At 37.8% G+C, this 18,146-nt stretch overlaps 1 protein-coding gene across 2 annotated transcripts in view; it reads right to left on the bottom strand.

Annotated features, from left to right (window-relative positions):
- The window catches only part of LOC139984967 (ATP-dependent 6-phosphofructokinase, muscle type-like), a 63,286-nt gene extending 47,160 nt beyond the window's left edge, over window positions 1-16,126 (bottom strand). The window contains exon 1 of one of the 2 annotated variants that reach the window (XM_071999130.1): window positions 15,979-16,126. The gene's annotated coding sequence lies outside the window, so the exon portion shown is untranslated. The remainder of the gene's footprint in view (window positions 1-15,978) is intronic. The other variant, XM_071999129.1, reaches the window with a different exon arrangement.
- Between the last annotated feature and the right edge of the window lie 2,020 nt (window positions 16,127-18,146).

The following is an 18,146-nucleotide window of genomic DNA, read 5'->3' as shown; positions in this document are numbered from 1 at the left end:
ATTAAAGGAACTTAACATTGTTCGCAGGCGTACAGGCACACAAGCCGGTATTCAGGAGAGGCTAAAGCATACGAAGGGATCAAATTTCAGCTTTCCTTATGGCTTTTCGTCAAATATTAACAGTCTTCAGGGGAAATTTATACATCTAGAACAGAAGGTTGGAAATATGCCAAACCTATGTTTTATTGCCTTGCAACGAAACGGTTGGAAACAAATGGGAAGGTGAGAATATTCAACACCAAGTTGCTGATGAGGGTCTACAAATGCAGAATTTCCACATGTTCCGCCAAGATCGCTTATTATGCCACGATACACAGAACGTTATCGAGAAGTTCAAAAGATACCAAGACCAAAGGAAAGAGACACCAGGAAGAATAATGTTGACAATTGACGAATGATGTTGGATTCAACAGACTGGAGTGTTTTTACAGATACGTGTGACACACTAGATGAAATGACACAAGTAGTATCATCTTACATCAATTTTACAACTCCGATCTGCATCCCTTATAAGGCATTGTCACACTCAGAAGTTAAGATCAAGCAGTTGGAGAAAGAGAAAAAGGAAGCAATTGATGATGGTGACACTGCTCTATGAAACAGGCTACAGAAACAAATAAATAAATATGTGTTCAAGAGGAGGAATGAATACTTCCAAAAGGTAACAACAGACAAACAGTCTCTCTGGGATCTACTTAAGTGAATACGGAAACCAGATGACCAGCATAGAAACTTGGGAAATGATGAGTTTGGCCAAAAATTAAGTCAACACTTCGGACATTTTAATGATGCTTAGAGTAAAGATATTTCACTTATACTACGACCTATCAACTGCTGAACCACCAGTAATACAAGAGAAAGATGTAAAGAGACAATTGGGACTTGTTAAGATAGGAATTGCGTCTGGTTTTGATAAAATTCCCTGGTGGGTGTACAGGTAGGGGCCCCTCAGAATGTAGGTGATTTTTGGAAGTCACCTACAGCTCACCAGTTTTACATTACTGGGTAAAACAATGAATAATTATGAAGATTATCTATTAACTTAGATTGCATTTGGGTCCAAACATGAAAATATTTTTATTATTTTATTTTTTTGCATGGAGAAAAACCACACTAAAAAACACTTGCCCCTCAAAACGCTGGTCAACAATTTTGCTAATAATTTTCCAGGAACGTGATGAATTAACAACAAATTTTGACTGGTTCACTCATTTTAAACTCTCCAAGAGTTATTTAACTAGAGCACCAATGGTGCAGAAGCTCATACCTTTTCGAACTTAAAAATGTAGGGCCCACAAAACCAATTTTGGGCCCGTGAGGGATACCCCCCCCCCCCTCCATTAGCAGAATCCTGGCCACACCACTGGCTATAATTCCTATTTTCCCCTTTAAATCCTATTTTACCCACTCTCTCAGACAATACCACTGACCTACCCTATTAAACTTTCTCCCCTCTACCTTAGCAGACATAACAAGCACTCCCTACAAGGCATAACTTCACAAGCTGCCTACATACCTCAGGCTCAAAGACTTCTAAGAATCGGCAAGTGCTGATTGGCTATAGGGCTCTCATGCTTACAGTTCAACAGTTAATAACAACTCCCAGTCCTGCTTTAATTCCACTAACAGCCTCTGCAGAGCTTAACCACAAATGTAAACAAACACTGCAGACACTGGGAGACAAATTAAAGGAGCTTTGGCAAAAAGTGAAGGCTCAGATTTTTTTGAACAATGGGGATTAATTGTAATTAATTAACTTTTGACCAAAAATTTTTAGGCATCACCTTATTCATACACAATCCAACAATCATCAGTTCAACTTTGAATATGATCCATCAAAATCTTGAGGAGATTGAGATATTTGAAAATATTACAAAGAATGACCCCCGATGACCCCCTAAATGACCTTTGACCTCAATTTTCCGAACACCCCTTGTAACTCTCATCCCGAGAAACATTGTGACCAAGTTTCATTATAATTGGCCATACACTGTACGAACAGGAGTAATTTGAAAATATAGGGCCGCGGCCCGGGCCACAAAAGACCCCTAGTTGATCTTTGATCTCAAATTCATGAACACCCTGAAGGTAAAACTACCATAGTACTATCGTGACAAACCCTCAACATTGTACCATGGAATCTGTAGGAGAAGAAGCATTTTGCGTATTTCCACAAAATGGCCCATTACGGCCCACAGGTGACCTTTGACCCCAAATTTTGGATCATCTCTGATGGACCTATACCTAATGGTCCTTGTGTCCAAGTTTCATGAAATTCCATCAAACACTGTGCGAGTGGGAGCGGTTTTACCAATTGTTGACGGATAGAGTGATAGAATGATAGAGTGATAGAGTGATAGACGCCGCACTGTAACAATAGCTCACACCAGCATGCTGGTATGAGCTAAAAATTGATTGTGTTTCTTGTATTTTTTCCCACTGAGGTTCCCAAAATGCTGGTGTATTGCCCCTCAGAATGCTGACTTTCCCTAATGAAAAATACAAAACATGACACCTCCTTTACCCAAAATTTTTTTGTTTTCCCATTCCTTGGCATATTGACAGTCAACAAATGGAAAAATATTCCCCACTTAAGTAATAAAAGAGCAAAAGTAACCAACAAACATCCTAGAGACAATTAACAATAATTTGGATTTCTTCTAACTCAACTATCTACACTTGTACATATGGCTCCTGACATTGCTGTCAAGAACATTCCAAATCTTCTTATATCAACAACTGAACATGGTTCTCAAACACATGAATTGTCAACGTACAAGTGATTAGATCGACACTTAGCAGCACAGAAGGTAGACTAGTTGTCATTATTTCTGATGGCCACAGTTCCAGATTTGATATTGAGGTGTTGAGGTTCTTGAGAGCAAAAGAAATGCATCTTTTCATCACTCCACCTGATACCACTGGAGTCACACAATTACATGACCAAATCAATCAAAATTTGCACTGTGAATACCATAACAGCAAGCAGAATGCACAGTCAATAGGGATGGTTTCATGAAGAAATTGGCAGATGTTTGGCCACGGTGGGCAAACAAACTTGAAATAATAACCAGAATGAAAACATTTCATGGTTCCTTGCTGCTGTTCATTAGTTCCATTCATAGGGAAATTTCTAACAAAGCCCTAATACAACAACAGTAATTTATGCTCACAAACTTTTGTTGCCAAAGTAATGCTAAGCCCTGATATCAATTGCAACACACATCAGAGTGTGAAGACTATCTACCATTATCATCATACCAAGTTTGACGAAATTCCGACTAGTAATAGTAGCCAAGTAATTGCAATTTGGAGTATTTCACGTTTGACCCTATGACCTCATTAATATTCATGAAATGAGCACCAAAATCAACAGGGTTAATCTACTTACTATGGGCCACCCACTCACCAAGTATGGTAATGATTGGTCATTCCCTTGTTGAGTTATTGTGCATACAAACTTTTCATAACGAAATAATGCTAGGCCCCCCCCTTATAAACATGCATGATATCAATTGCAACACACATCAGTGTGTGGAGACTATCTACCAATATCATCATACCAAGTTTGACGAAATTCCAATAAATAGTAGCCAAGTTATTGCAACTTGGGAGTTTTTCACGTTTGACCTGTGACCTCATTAATATTTTTTAACTTTGACCTTGTATAACTTCGCACACGAAGGTTACACGGGGGTCAACCTATTGACATTTATGATCAGAAGGTACCTTTGACATCTGAAAATAGCATCAAAACTGTAAAAATCCCCAAAACACGAAAAGGTCACCAGAGGTCAAATTGAGGTCAAGGGTCACCCAGATGCGGGTCGACAACTGGATTACATTGAAGCAACTCCCAACCTTAACGGACAGTTCGTTCTCAAGTTATCACAAAAATACTAGTTTTTTTATCATTAATTGACCTTTGGTGACCTCGGATCACATGACAGTTAAGTTTGAAAATATTCCCCTATACCATTTGCAACTTGTCCCAAAATATCAACTGTGTCACACCTTGGAACTGAGAGTTATTGCATTAAATGTCTGAAAAGTAACTTTGACCTCGTATAACTCCGCACACGAAGGTCACACGGGGGTCAACCCATTGACATTTATGATCAGAAGGTACCTTTAACATCTGAAAATAGCATTGAAACTGTAAAAATCAACAAAACATGAAAAGGTCACCAGAGGTCAAATTGAGGTCAAGGGTCACCCAGATGCGGGTCGACAATTGGATTAAATTGAAGCAACTCCCAACCCTAACGGACAATTTGTTCTCAAGTTATCACAAAAATACTAGTTTTTTGTCATTAATTGACCTTTGGTGACCTCGGATCACATGACAGTTAAGTTTGAAAATATTCCCCTATACCATTTGCAACTTGTCCCAAAATATCAACCGTGTCACACCTTGGAACTGGGAATTATTGCACTAAATGTCTGAAAATTTACTTTGACCTCATATAACTTCACACACAAAGGTCACCTGGGGTCAACCTATTGACATTTTTGATTGGTGAGACGTGAATATAGCATCAAAACTGTAAAAATTCAAACATTTTTTTCTTTGCCCATTTTCTCACCCAAAATACTAGTTTTTTAACATTAATTGACCTTTGATGACCTCGGATCACATGACCGTTAAGTTTGAAAATATTCCTCTATACCATTTGCAACTTGTCCCAAAATATCAACCTTGTTACACCTTGGCACTGGGAGTTATTGCATTAAATGTATGAAAATTAACTTTGACCTTGTATAACTTTACACACAAAGGTCACCCGGGTGTCAACAAATTGACATTTTTGATCGGAAGGTACCTTTGATATCCAAATCTAGCATCAAAACCAAACATTTTCTTTTTCGCCCGTTTTCTCCCAAACTAAGCACATTTTTTCTAATGTCACCTTTGACCTTTTGACCTTGGTTTCAAATGTAGTTTGATCTGCTGATTCCAAAAATCAACACGATAAGTCTGTACAGCCATCCTAACTCCGACCGAAAACTTTGACCCCATATAAGTTCGCACACAAAGGTCACACAGGGGTCAACCTATCGATATTTATGATCGGAAGGTACCTTTGACATCTGAAAATAGCATCGAAACTGTAAAAATCCCCAAAACATGAAAAGGTCACCAGAGGTCAAATTGAGGTCAAGGGTCACCCAGATGTGGGTCGACAATTGGATTACACTGAAGCAACTCCCAACCCTAACGGACAATTCGTTCTCAAGTTATCGCAAAAATACTAGTTTTTTAACATTAATTGACCTTTGGTGACCTCAGATCACATGACCGTTAAGTTTCAAAATGTTCACCTAACCAGTTCACAACTTGTCCCAAAATATCAACCTTGTCACACATTGGCACTGGGAGTTATTGCAGTTTTAGTATTTTGGGTTTTTGGACCATAACTGACCTTTGGTGACCTTTGTGGGCACCAAAAACAAAAGGGTTCATCTACTCACTATGGGCCACCCACCCACCAAGTTTGATCATGATCAGTCAAACCCTTGTTGAGTTATCGTGCATACAAGCTAAAGCGTCACACACACACACACACACACACGCACACACGCACACACACACACACACGCCAACCTGAATACATAGGTTCCTTTGCTTTTAGCAAGGAACCAAAAAATGCAGCAAAACGTGTTGGTGTAACCATGGAGCTATAAATCCCAGGTTTATAGCTCCATGGTGTAACTAACCATGGCCTGAGTGTTGAATGGAGGCAAAAGGACAAATTTGTTCAAGCATCATCTGTTATTCAAGATGAAACTGATGAAACAGCAGGACCTTCATCATCAACTTCCAACACATCAATGGTTGAGTCGCCAGTTGGCATCAAGAAGTACACCAAGCAGTACTATACGCAAAAACTGGAGAACTCATTAGAAACCATCCAGAAGCTTGAAGATTCATTCACGAGTACACCATTGGAGGAGATTGATGGACTACTGACAATTAACAAAGTGAAGCCAAAACCAAAGGTAACAAGTATCATGAGGGTAACTCAAGTCTATGGATCCATGGAAGGACAACAAATATAAGAGTCAGTGGAGCTATTGAATATAGAGAACGAAGCAAGGGACAAAGCCAGACAAGACAATAAGTTGAAGTGCAAGACATTTTTGAAGTGCAAGTCACATTGTGTTTGCTTGAAACCAGATGGCAAGTGTGAGGCAGAGAAGTTGAAACTGTGTCCCAAATGCTTGAATGTGCTGGCTTCCCAATTATATACAGTAAAGCTGCATGTAAAGATGAAAATGGGAGTCAAGCCTGATATGATTTTGCCTGCTTCAACACAAGGGAAGCGTGTGCGTCAGCAACTTCTTGTTGATGACTCATCTGTTGAAGAGATGTCTGTAGATGATATTGAGGTTGAAGGTGCAGAAGAGGTTGAGGTTGATGGTGCAGATGACGTTGAGGTTGAAGGTGTAGATGCTGTCGAGGTTGAAGGTGTAGATGTGATGGGGTTAAGAAGGTTGGATATGAAGGATGTGAAAGTGTCGATGTGGGTTAAGGTGAAATATGAAGAAGAAGTGTGTACTGTATTGGTAAAGTTCTACAAAAGGTGGGAGATGAAGTCGATATGCCACAGGAAATGGAAAAAGAGTCTGCTCCCATTTTTTATGGTGAAGTGTATGAAGCAGAAGTGCAACCAGGGATGGTGAAATGTGGAAGAATGTAGAAATACATTTATCAATAAACATGTGTATGTGAAATGAAAAGTTGATTAATTTTATAGTTTAGTTATTACCCTTTACAAGTTTATCTTTTCTGATGATGCTTTATTTGTTTAATGAAAGTTGTTTATTATCTGTTAAATATAAATCATTACAGTTAAAAGCAGATTGTTCTTTCTTCAGCTACATGGAACTGCTACATGTGAATGTAGGTTCTTTAAAGTGTAATTAATATTCGTTTATACTATATGTGTGTGGTACTGTATTTTGCGCCAACCCATAAGCACCCACCCAGTTGAACTGACCCATAATGTTAAAAATCTTAAAGGTAGCAAAACTTACATCCAAATTAGATCTTCATTTATATAGTAGTCATTTGGGCAGTATGTTGTGAATTGTACATCTTACTGTAGTAAATGTAATGGACATAGAATTGAGGGAATACTGTAGAAGGAAATAGTAAATATTTATGAGAACATTTAAAAAAAATGAGAGCAACTTATTTAACGTAGTTAAATTCCAAATATGTGAGGTTAGTGTTTATTTTTGGTGTTATTAGTGTAAAAATACAGTTTTGATATTACACTATAATGGATTTATTAATTTTTCATATTTGTTTTTATTGACCCTCAAAACGCTGGTTTAATGCCCCTCAAAATGCTGATTCTGATCAAGTAATGTTTTCAAAAAATCAAGTTACGTACAAAGTCCTATATGTCACTGATCATCATTCTGGCGTATTCACTAATTTATATAATGTAAGTTTAAATGAGAATTCAATTCCGTCCCTATGGAAGCATGCTAAAACATCACCTGTGTCTAAAATCTCCATTCCAACATCTGTAAACGATTTTAGACCAATTGATATGTCCAGTATTGGTTTTAGCTGTATCCAAAAATTATTATTTCCATACTTGACGCGGGCCATCATATCACACGATAAAAATCAGTTTGCCTGCAAAAAAGCGTGTCCTGCACAGATGCTATACTCAAGCTCGTACATTGTGTTGTTTCTGGTTTACATCAGAGTGACACAACAGGCACTAAAGTTTTATTTTTAGATTTTTCAAGTGCTTTTAATACGGTTTTACCAAATCGTTTAATCCAAGGTTTGTGTAGTTTTATCGATGAGCCATGGCTTATACATTGGTTGGCTCATTTTTTACAAGGATGGTCCCGACAAGTCAAGCTACAGATAGGTTATTCAGAGGAATCAAAGATTACAATGGGAGTCCCTCAGGGAGGTTCTCTATCTGCGTTACTCTTTACAATATACACAGATGATACAGTATATATACATTCTTCTGTAATTAAGTACGCTGATGATACAGCTATATCCTGTAACATTTCAAAGCGGACAAACCTTGAAAATCAAAATGACTATAACTATGTATTGATAATATTGTCAATTTGTGTGAGCAGAAGAACCGCTTACTTAACCCTAAGAAATCTAAAGAAATCATTTTTGAGAACATTAACATTAAACATCAAAGTCTCATTCAGACCAGGGATCAGAAACTTATGTTCAAAGCTCCATTGTTGAGCTGGTATCTCATACTATGTACTAACTTACTAAGGAGTTGATATTGATGCCAAAACCTTTACTACCTGTAACCATATATATAAAATGATGTCTATTAGGCGTATTATATAGTATCAATGTTGGCATACATTACTCCTTCTTTTCATTCTAATGTAAGAGATAAGGTTTTCAACTCATCAATTCTGCCAGTGATTGTGAGTGTATGCAGTTCCTGTCTGGTATCACCTTCTACTTGAAAAGGACAAGAAAAGAATCGGAAGTTTCTTGAAATACTGCTCAAATATATTTAATCTCGACTATGAAAGCGTGGCCGGTAAAGTAAACACTGCTGCTAGAAATTACTTCATAAGACTAGCTAAGAATATACATAGTTCCAAATATCACCCACTTCACTCCGAGTTGATCTCTCTGTGCAATAGAACCAACAAGTACAATCTACGAAATCCTACTTTTACTCATTTATCTACAGAGCAGCCATTTATACTCAAAATGGGTTCTTAGAATCTGTTATAATCCTTTTAATCTTTCAAACTTCTAATCCTCCATTTTATTTCTTATTTGTTCATGCTTTCATGATTGTACATTTTTTTACGTCTTTTATGTATCATTATTATGTGTCCTATTTATAAATTTTGTAATTTATACTGGAATAAAGAAATTGAAGAAAATAATTCAAAATTACATGACATTTCTTGTTGAAGTGCTCTGAAATATTTTATTTTTACAGCCAAAACCTAATTATCTAGTACTATATACATCAGTCTTGAAAATGGCAAACTTTGATCCCTTGATGATGTGTTAAAGTCACCTTACACAAGACTCCATTCTCTTTGAAACTTATGGTGTAAACAATACTTGTTTACCATACTGATCAGAAGTAGTATACTTTTGTGGTTTACCGGTATCAAAATTGAAAGTGTGTACATGTATACTAAATATGAAGAAAATTATATTACCATAATTTCTTGTCTGGGTGATGATATCATCATTACAACCAATAGGGAATAATCTAGAGGATGTCAGAAGGGGTTTAGCCACTAGATTTAAAATGAAAAAGTTAGTTTAAGTTTCCCATTTACTGAGAATGGTCCACTGATATCGGGCAGGTCCAAGCTATTTGCACTGTGACGTACGGGACATTTCAGAGACTTAAATGTGTCTAAAAGTTATGAGAAATCTATTTTCCAGAAACTTTTTCAGGTTTTCATATTTGTTATTGCTGCTACTTTATTACTGTACAAACTCATGAAGATTTCCTACACTTGCTTTAATTAGGTCCCATCTTAATTAATGTACAGTGTGACGTACGGGACCAGAGAATTTTGTGCTTTCTTTTGTAAAGAGCAAAGCTGAAATCCCTCTGAAATTAGGAGGGCAGTGATCAAGCTGTTATAACTAGTGAATAGCCTAACCTTCCAGGTTCCAAGGGCTAAGCTGTAACATAATAGAAAAAAATATGAAGCCATTCCAGTTGAGTGATTACTGTACACAAATGAAAATTGTCCTGTGACGTACGGGACATGTGACGTACGGGACAATTTGTCCAAATAACAAGAGCCCAAGGGCACTGTGGTTCCTTGCTTGGGGTATATGACAATACACATAATATTATCAAGCAAGATTGGGCTCAAATAGTCCAAGTAATTGTGGTCCTACATGTTCCCATAAAGTAACCAACACTATAGCCAACACTTTTGTGATCACAAAATGTGATCGGATTTTTTATCAAAAGGCACTTTTGAGATCTAAATATGGCGTCGAAAATGTAAGAAATATAAGAGACCTACAAGCGTGTCAACAGATATGATAACAATGGTGACCTCAGATGACATGACCTTTAAGTTTCAAAATGTTCCACCACCCCATTCACAACTTGTCCCAAAATATCAACCATGTCACACCTTGGCATTGAGATTTAATTGCATTAAATGTCAAAAAATTAACTTTTGAACTTGTATGTAACTTCACACACAAAGGTCACCCGGAGGTCAACCAATTGACATTTTTGATCGGTGAGACCTAAATAGAGCATGACTGTAAAAATTCAAACATTTTTTCTTTGCCCATTTTCTCCCCCCATAATAGTACTTTTTTAACATTAGCTGACCTTTGGTGACCTTGGATCACATGACTGTTAAGTTTGAAAATATTCCCCTATACCATTTGCAACTTGTCCAAAAAAATCAACCTTGTCACATCTTGGCACTGGGAGTTATTGCATTAAATGTGTGAAAATTAACTTTGACCTCAAATAACTTCGCACACGAAGGTCAAATGGGGGTCAACCCATTGACATTTATGATCAGAAGGTACCTTTAACATCTGAAAATAGCATCGAAACTGTAAAAATCCACAAAACACGAAAAGGTCACCAGAGGTCAAATTGAGGTCAAGGGTCACCCAGATGCGGGTCGACAATTGGATTACATTGAAGCAACTCCCAACCCTAACGGACAATTTGTTCTCAAGTTGTCGCAAAAACACTAGTTTTTTATCATTAATTGACCTTTGGTGACCTTGTATCACATGACCGTTAAGTTTGAAAATATTCCCCTTTACCATTTGCAACTACTCCAAAAATATCAACCTTGTCACACCTTGGCACTGGGAGTTATTGCATTAAATGTCTGAAAATTAACTTTGACCCCATATAACTTCGCACACGAAGGTCACACAGGGGTCAACCTATTGACATTTATGATCAGAAGGTACCTTTGACATCTGAAAATAGCATCGAAACTGTAAAAATCCATTATTACATTGAAGCAACTCCCAACCCTAACGGACAATTTGTTCTCAAGTTATCGCAAAAAATACTAGTTTTTTATCATTAATTGACCTTTGGTGACCTCGGATCACATGGCCGTCAAGTTTGAAAATATTCCCCTATACCATTTGCAACTTGTCTCAAAATATCAACTGTGTAACACCTTGGCACTGGGAGTTATTACACTAAATGTCTGAAAATTAACTTTGACCTCATATAACTTAACATACAAAGGTCACCTTGGGTCAACTTATTGACATTTTTTATTGATGAGACCTAAATTGGAGCATCAAACTATAAAAATTCAAACATTTTTTTCTTTGCCCATTTTCTACCCCCAAAATACTAGTTTTTTGACATAAATTGACCTTTGGTGACCTCGGATCACATGACCGTTAAGTTTGAAAATATTCCCCTATACCATTTGCAACTTGTCCAAAAATATCAACCATGTCACACCTTGGAACTGGGAGTTGTTGCATTAAATGTCTGAAAATTAACTTTGACCTCGTATAACTTCGCACACGAAGGTCACACGGGTGTCAACCAATTGACATTTTTGATCGGAAGGTACCTTTGATATCCAAATCTAGCATCAAAACCAAACATTTTCTTTTTTGCTCGTTTCCTCCCAAAATAAGCACATTTTTTCTAATGTGACCTTTGACCTTTTGACCTTGGTTTCAGATGTAGTTTAATCTCCTGATTCCAAAACACAAAACGAAAAGTCTGTACAACCATCCTAACTCCGACCGAAAAACTTTGACCCCATATAACTTGGCACATAAAGGTCACACGGGGTCAACCTATTGACATTTATGATCAGAAGGTACCTTTGACATCTGAAAATAGCATCGAAACTGTAAAAATCCCAAAAACACGAAAAGGTCACCAGAGGTCAAATTGAGGTCAAGGGTCACCCAGATGCGGGTCGACAATTGGATGACATTGAGGCAACTCCCAACCCTAACAGACATTTCGTTCTTAAGTTATTGCAAAAATACTAGTTTTTTATCATTAATTGACCTTTGGTGACCTCGGATCACATGACCGTTAAGTTTGAAAATGCTCCCCTAACCAGTTCACAACTTGTCCCAAAATATCAATCTTGTCGCACATTGGCACTGGGAGTTATTGCAGTTTTAATATTTTCGGTTTTTGGACCATAACTGACCTTTGATGACCTTTGCGGGCACCAAAAACAATAGGGCACACCTTCTCCATATGGCGGATCTATAGTCCAAGTTTGGCCTCAATCCAACATTCCCTTATTGAGATAGAGCGTACCCAAGCAAGTGTCACAGACACACACACACACACACATACATACATACATACATACATACACACACACACACGCCAACCTGACTGCATAGGTTCCTTTTGCTAAAGCAAGGAACCAAAAATTGACTATGAAAACTCATATTTTTATTCCTGAATATACCATAACAAGCTGATTTCTACATAAAAACATTAATTTGGATATGCCAGAACAATGTCATTGGTAATTTCATGCCATATTTCCTTCTTTCTGGGATCAAAAAGAGCAGTGACTGTACTTGTGAGATCATTCCACTACATAAAACATGGAATGCGTAAAGTATAAATTTACTCTACACATTCATCAAATACTCATAACATCAATTCTAGCTTTGTTAGACCACAAATGATCCAAGATGCAAAGTTTTGATGCAAAACTGTTTTGGTATATACCGTACAACACTGTATCATACTCCCCACTATTGACCCTCAAGTTGAAATATGATCAATCCCATTCAAAACATACCAAAATGTCCACAGTAACGTTCACATAATGTCCATCTATGAAACTAGTACAACAAAGAAAACTTTAGAGACCTAATACTGGTTACCAGACCAAATACTCATAACATCAATTCTAGCTTTGTTAGACCACAAATGATTCAAGATGCAAAGTTTTGATGCAAAACTGTTTCGGTATATACCGTACAACACTGTATCATACTCCCCACTATTGACCCTCAAGTTGAAATATTACCCATCCCATTCAAAACATACTGTACCAAAATGTCCACAGTAACGTCCACATAATGTCCATCTATGAAACTAGTACAACAAAGAAAACTCTATAGACCTAATACTGGTTACCAGACCAAATACTCATAACATCAATTCTAGCTTTGTTAGACCACAAATGATTCAAGATGCAAAGTTTTGATGCAAAACTGTTTTGGTATATATACTGCACAACACTGTATCACACTCCCCACTATTGACCCTCAAGTTGAAATATGATCAATCCCATTCAAAACATACCAAAATGTCCACAGTAACGTCCACATAATGTCCATCTATGAAACTAGTACAACAAAGAAAACTTTATAGACCTAATACTGGTTACCAGAGCAAATACTCATAACATCAATTCTAGCTTTGTTAGACCACAAATGATTCAAGATGCAAAGTTTTGATGCAAAACTGTTTCGGTATATACCGTACAACACTGTATCATACTCCCCACTATTGACCCTCAAGTTGAAATATGACCCATCCCATTCAAAACATACTGTACCAAAATGTCCACAGTAACGTCCACATAATGTCCATCTATGAAACTAGTACAACAAAGAAAACTCTATAGACCTAATACTGGTTACCAGACCAAATACTCATAACATCAATTCTAGCTTTGTTAGACCACAAATGATTCAAGATGCAAAGTTTTGGTGCAAAACTGTTTTGGTATATACTGTACAGCACTGTATCATACTCCCCACTATTGACCCTCAAGTTGAAATATGATCCTTCCCATTCAAAACATATCAAAATGTCCAAAGTAACATCCACATAATGTCCATCTATGAAACTAGTACAACAAAGAAAACTCTATAGACCTAATACTGGTTATTGAACAAACTCATGAGTGGTTGTCCACTGCAAAAATTGGGCGAGCCAAACTCTTCACTTGTAACTAAAAATATCAATGTCTACTATCTAAGTTCAGGACACAAGAACATTGTTGCACAGTCATGATAGTCACACTTCACAATAGGCCTACGAAATGTTGAAATGCAAACTCAACATTCTTGAAGTCATCCTCATTCAATGTCAATGTTGAATAGCATTGTAGATGATTCTGTATCCCACACACACACACAATTGACTTCCCGATAGTTTAATGTACAACACCTGGGCTGTTGGTGGTCATTGGTCAATGGTTTATTTGAAGCCATGATGTGCTCTTCAGGCATGCAGGGATATAAGTTGCAACTACCATCTTTCAACAAAATAAATTTGTAAGCATTGGAAGGTTTCAAGTAGAGGTCCCCATTGGAGCCCATGCCATTTTATTATATATATATAAATACAGGGTTTCCCCCACACTATGTCCCGTACGTCACATTTTTAATTTTGATAATTAGATTTGCTGTGAATATTATATCAAAGGGGCCTTTGCTCTAGCTAAAAACCTGTTCACCAGCAGAGGACCAAGCGCATAGATATTAGGTTGGAAGTCTACAGAGGTGCCAAACGACTTGTTTATATTCCATCAAAATATTTCTGATATATTTACTAAACCTGTGAGCAGGTCCAAACTACAGAAGTTAGCAGCCAGATCATGGGTGTCTACTGTGGGTAGCCGAGTTACTGAGGCAGAACTTAAATCGGTGATTTAGAGATTGATATGGTTTTCATTCTATATTCCATATGTTCTTAACGTTCTTGATATTCAAAGCATATATTCTTGTTTAGGAATAACAGTAACCAACATAAATTTCAGTCGGGTGTTGATGTATGCTAACTTATTTGTGTGGACCACTCAAAAACCTGATACATCCTACTGTTCTTGTACTTCTTATGTGAACCAAAACGTCACACCAAATACAGTAGCACTGATACCCAACCCACTCTCAAAAACAAATGTCAAGCAACCAAGCAAATTTTCTTGTTGGAATTTTCATCTTTCCACCGTGAATGAGTCAACCATCGTATCTGCCTAACCTTAGTTTAATGTTGTTGATCTGTACTATGGACACTTGAAGAGCAATCATAGTGGCACAAGAAGTGTACGCTTTGGCGAGTAGGTTCTAATCTTAGACTACTGTGACAGGTTTCCATAAAGGTCTATCCTAACGTAGGCCGATACACCTGTCAGTAAGTCGTGTAAGACGAACGCTATATACGCCTAAGCTAAGGTCTAAGGATGATACGTGAAGTTTTACTGGTTTCAGTTGTTTTCCGCATACGTTACTTTCCGCTGAAAAAATTCTTCTGCGGAAAACACCTATTTTTCACTTACCTGTACACTATATTTTTCCGCAATTTTGAGATACCAAATTCAGGCAGGATGATTAAAATAACATGAGAAAGTATCAAAGAACGTCGATCAAGGATGGTTAGACTGAGTTCATGTCAGAAAAGTTAAGCTGCGTATAATTTAGAGGAGGCTTGGGGTGTTTGTAATTACGAATTATTAAAGAAGCATATACAGTAATACTAGGGCAAAGAGACGCCCGCGTTATGAAGGATTGAGTATATAATTAAGTATTAAAAATTCGGCCCGCGTAATGATGGTTTAAAAAAAAGGTGTAAAAGGCGGTATCTTTGATTTTCGCTGGAAATAAAATGGCTGTATAAGTAAGCCTTACAGCCTAAGCTACAAGTACAACCTTAGCTACTGTATCCTAAATCCCTAGTCTCGAAGCTACATTTTATCCTGTTACAGTCAAATCCTATCTTATCCATCTTCCTAAATCCTTCCATGTGCCTAATAATTTCAGTAAGTCATTCTGTTCCTCCCAAAAAGAAACGGTACTTTCCGCTGAAAAAAACGTTGTTTTCCGCTGACAAATTTGTTTGCGGAAAACACCGTTTTGTTTCAGCGGAAAGTAACGTGTGCGGAAAACAACGGTACCCAGTTTTACTTACTAGACTAGTATATGCGTATTCTTCGAAAAGTCTTAGCCTATACTTAGCTCATGATTATACTCACGTTTTCGGCAACATCGATGCACTACCTCTGTCAATTATTTGTTATTACAAATTACAAGTTTCTCCCACAGCACGGTACCCTAGGTACACCAGGTAAAAAAATGAGACCCTTGCTGTAACTGTAATTGGACGGCTAGGGCTCTCCGCTCGTTTTAGTGTTTCGACAACCTAGTCGACCTCAACGTCACTTCCGTTTCAGAATATGACTTGCTTTTTGGTTTCGATGATAATGGATGAGTGTGCGTGCTATGGAACGCAAAAAGAGCACCATATACAAAATCAGCTATGCGGGATCCGACCGCGGTAAACTGCCATGAACAGCGCTATTGTTGGTCGGAAGAAGACTTGGTGAACAATGGTCGAGTGCTTTATCCGCCGCGGTCGGACGATGATCCTTTCATGTTACCTTGTAATCCGTTTTAAATGAAGGAACAAAGGTTTATCCGACCGCGGCGGGCACACATGATCAGGACGTCGATTTTGAATGACAAGTGAAAAAGTAGGCTTCTCTCCACGTATATCGAAAGCGATGTTTTTACGTGCAGTGTAACTACGAACAAAATATTAATGTTAGGTTTCCACTTCTGCATACATGTGATATTCGATGAGATTGTTTCAGCCTTTTACATGTATTAAAGAGGCCATGACACGAAAAAATCCAACTAATCAAGAGTAACTTCCTCTGAATCTATGAAAAAATCTATGTACACAACTATCCTCATCACCTTGAAAACCTCAAGGACTAATTAGAAATTTACGTTTTAATATTCGCATCCGAAAATAGATATCTGAAAATGCGTTTTCAAAACAAGACAATGGTAACGTCATGTAAGGAACACAAGTGCCAAGCCCAGGCACGTACCGGATGCGCGACGATCTTACCGTCACACATACACACACATTTACACTGAGAGAACAACCACTGTATTACGCTATATCGATAGAAAGCTCAAGTTTGTTTTACAATATCCGAGAGAAATGCCAGTCCGTTGTGTTGTTGGGGCTGCACAAATGTCATAACCCATGCAATTAGCTTTCATCGATGGCCGAAGGACGGAAAAAAACATTATGACCAAAACTCCGAAGACCAGATTGGAGAACAGGAAACCTCTAATGGGCAAGTGGCGATCCTTGTACATGTATATGAATACATAGCCAACACACTGGGTTGTAAGTCACCGTAACACAACACACAATACGATTTAGGGAGTTCCGCGAATTCCAACAACACATGGACAAAATGGACTGGATTTTGTTTTTAAAGACCAAATATGGAGGCAATTTTTGTTGTTGAGATTTTCCATTAATTTAGGAGTTTACATACCCATAATCAACATGTGTAAAAAATAATCTTCGAAAACCTACTATAACCCATCAACAAGAGCCCAAGGGCACTGCGGTTCCTTGCGCAGGGGTACATGACAATAAACAGAATTTTATCATAGCAAGATTGGGCTGAAATAGTCCAAGTTAAATTGTGGTATTCCAAGGGCACTGCGGTTCCTTGCGCAGGGGTACATGACAATAAACAGAATTTTATCATAGCAAGATTGGGCTGAAATAGTCCAAGTTAAATTGTGGTATTCCAAGGGCACTGCGGTTCCTTGCGCAGGGGTACATGACAATAAACAGAATTTTATCATAGCAAGATTGGGCTGAAATAGTCCAAGTTAAATTGTGGTATTCCAAGGGCACTGCGGTTCCTTGCGCAGGGGTACATGACAATAAACAGAATTTTATCATAGCAAGATTGGGCTGAAATAGTCCAAGTTAAATTGTGGTATTCCAAGGGCACTGCGGTTCCTTGCGCAGGGGTACATGACAATAAACAGAATTTTATCATAGCAAGATTGGGCTGAAATAGTCCAAGTTAAATTGTGGTATTCCAAGGGCACTGCGGTTCCTTGCGCAGGGGTACATGACAATAAACAGAATTTTATCATAGCAAGATTGGGCTGAAATAGTCCAAGTTAAATTGTGGTATTCCAAGGGCACTGCGGTTCCTTGCGCAGGGGTACATGACAATAAACAGAATTTTATCATAGCAAGATTGGGCTGAAATAGTCCAAGTTAAATTGTGGTATTCCAAGGGCACTGCGGTTCCTTGCGCAGGGGTACATGACAATAAACAGAATTTTATCATAGCAAGATTGGGCTGAAATAGTCCAA

Source organism: Apostichopus japonicus, chromosome 17, assembly GCF_037975245.1.
Source record: "Apostichopus japonicus isolate 1M-3 chromosome 17, ASM3797524v1, whole genome shotgun sequence".
NCBI classification, from domain to species: domain Eukaryota; kingdom Metazoa; phylum Echinodermata; class Holothuroidea; order Aspidochirotida; family Stichopodidae; genus Apostichopus; species Apostichopus japonicus.
Note: the sequence above shows the minus strand (reverse complement) of the source record. Positions and strands in the feature narration are given on the sequence as shown.